The 2,949-nt window shown below is 35.6% G+C and overlaps 1 protein-coding gene across 1 annotated transcript in view; it reads right to left on the reverse strand.

Moving 5' to 3' along the window:
• LOC106459004 (dystrophin-like) overlaps positions 1-862 on the reverse strand; it is a 271,702-nt gene extending 270,840 nt beyond the window's left edge. The window contains exon 1 of the mRNA XM_022385593.1: positions 564-862. The gene's annotated coding sequence lies outside the window, so the exon portion shown is untranslated. The remainder of the gene's footprint in view (positions 1-563) is intronic.
• Positions 863-2,949: the final 2,087 nt, after the last annotated feature.

The following is a 2,949-nucleotide window of genomic DNA, read 5'->3' on the forward strand; positions in this document are numbered from 1 at the left end:
CAAACAAACAAACAAACAATGATCGATAAAGCTATGCTACAGACAACATTGACGCCTATTGCTGTAGTGTGAAAGTATTATTACAGCTATGTTGCACCAGTAGTTATCTTAGTGTGAAAGTATTAATTACACATACATAATTAAAGTTGTGCAAGCTTGCGCGCATTCACACCCAGATGATTAACTTTTAATTTGACATGGAATATTTGTCCCTAATTTGTCGATAAAACAACAAACAAAATTAGCTACACTTACGATTGACTCAAATGCGGAAGCACATTGTCAAAAGAAGGACGTTCTGAAATACGGACGTCCTCACTTGGCAGCTCGGTGGCAAAAATGTTAGAGCTGGTTTTTGTTGTATATCAAAAAAACTGTGAGCAAACGGGTCTAACATGTACATACTTACAGTTCGAAAATTATTGGTTTACTGGTTCTTTTCTTACTCCAGTTAATACACATAGAATGCTGCTACGAACATTACCGCGCAGAAAAAGAGAAAACCATAAGTTAGTCTAGAAACACTATAAGCAAATGTAAAATACTTGACCAAGAGTACTTACACAGTTCCGTTCATGTTTTGTCATCCAGAAGGAAAACATGCGAAAGTTTGTCCAAAGTTTTTTTTTTTAAAAAAAAGGATGGAATTTCGTTTAGTTAAAAAAAGAACGAGAGCGAATGTCAGACTGTGAGAAATCACACGGTGAGCTTTCATGTGGGTTCACATCCCTGGTTGGTTGTCACATGGTGACCTTTCGAACTCCCCAGAATGAACTGATAGAGCAGCATACCGTACTTGTTGAATGTTGAGAGTGGGGGCGACTGCAGACAGATTCTCTACAGGGCTTCGTGTAGTGTACGAGCAAATGGTACTGGTAGATGCTAAAGCCAGTTAGCTATCTACGCTAGTCAAAGCTGTGTATTAGCTCTCCCGAGAACGGCAGGGAAACCGGATGAGGAGTATGATTACATCAAGGCGTTAATAAAAACCTTGTTAGTGGCGAGCAACGTCACTTTTTACCTCCCGCGTGATATTCATGGTACAGTTGCGTTATCGCGTTTATTGTGTTGTCCTTGCATTATGTGTGCGTCAAACAAGCAACCATCATCGTAAACAACTGTAACCTTCTTCCAATGAAATGGCATCTTCGAGGATAACACATCACAGAAATTGGGGAGATTAAAATTAAGCCTATTTATTTATTTATTTTTAAGTTTATAATCTAGATCAGAAACACGACGATGTAGCGTACTTTCATGAGAATTAAGATAACACAGTGGAAATGTTCACCCAAATAAACAGGTTTGGGAGTTATGAAAAAATGTGTGTATGTGTGTTTATAGTAAAGCCACATTGGGCTATCTACTGTGTCCACCGAAGGGAATCGAACCCTTGATTTGGTAATAGTGAAGTGATCGATCACTGCTTTTTAGCCTTTTTATAAATCAACGTATTTTTCGAGTGCCTCATTTTTAATCAATAGGAATTGTAATTTGTTGATCTGTGAATGATAAATTCAAGTTGACAGATTCTGATCAAAAGCAAGGTTTATTTATAGATCAGATCTAAAAGTAACTTATAAATCAAAGTCTATCCTGTGCAATAAACATGTTAGAAGTATTTATATGTCATAAACCGGGACATTAGAAAACCGACTAAAATCCACTGAATCGGTTGGGTACTCCCGCTGTTAAAGATATTTTTAGCGCTAATTACTCCGTGACTTGTAATTATAAATTCACGAATTAACTTTGACCACATGGAATAATCTTTGCAATGGTATGTATATATATATATAATCTGGTCAGTGATAGATAGATCCATATATATGCATCGGCCATCTGATTACTTGTGGCATGAAATGTTTATAGATATCAAATACTTAACTTTACTTATATTCGTTAAGTTTCACTTACCGTTGCGGATGTTAAATTAATTAACTGTGATGTTATGTCAAATTAATTAAAAAATGAGAAATTGCAAACTTTTTGTATCTAGCGAGTAATGTAAACTTGGAATTTATATAAAAATATCTTTAGTTACAAGTGAATTCCTTTGTCTTATCTGGGAGATACTTGTTTTGAGGAAGCAAACAAATGTTAAGTTGACACAACTTTTATGATGGCTAGTGACGGTTTCTGGGAAGATCTTATGAATAGTTAATAACCGATTTTATGGACGTCTCAAAGAATGAAACTTTTATGAGGGACACAAACGTATCAATGTCAAACTAATCAAAAGAAAAAACAATGAGAGACAGATCACAGCAACAGTGACTTGAATGTTATTCACACGCGTTTAAGCTCATAAATTCTATTCACCTTCTGCACATCAAACTAGAATGATAACGCCCCGAAACTTTACCATTCTAGTTTGATGTGCAGAAGGTGAATATATTTCTAATACAGATTCCATAAATATTTGTATTTGTAAAATCTAAAATTTACGCGCAAAATCATCGCGAACAAAGCATAAAATATTACTTAGCAGATTTTAGGTCGTAATATTATTCAGTTTATTATACATTTTCTAAATTCAGATCTCAGGTTGATGATTATGTCACATAGTGTAGTTTTTAGCCGCGGCATAGCGGCTCATAGAATGGCTCTGAGTTTTATTGTTTTTGTTTTTCAAGTACAAACTTTTAGCTCACAGTTCCGTCATATCTTGACCGATTTAAGATATAATCACAGTTTTGGACTCAGGAGGTGAAGCCTTTTCGATTGATGTATCTGACCACGCGCAAGTTTTCATAGATTAATTTACTCTAATCCTGCCTAAAATAATTTCCATTTGAGGGTAGGCTGGTAAAGATCTTGATGAGTAATAAAATCGAATCTGGTATACCCGCGCCCCACGTTTGGTGTCGCTGGCGAATAAAAATATAGCTAATAAAAAGGGGAGGGGGGGGAAAGGTCTCAAAAATTAATTTACTCTAATCCTACCCA

Source organism: Limulus polyphemus, unplaced genomic scaffold (genome assembly GCF_000517525.1).
Source record: "Limulus polyphemus unplaced genomic scaffold, Limulus_polyphemus-2.1.2 Scaffold25, whole genome shotgun sequence".
Classification (NCBI taxonomy): domain Eukaryota; kingdom Metazoa; phylum Arthropoda; class Merostomata; order Xiphosura; family Limulidae; genus Limulus; species Limulus polyphemus.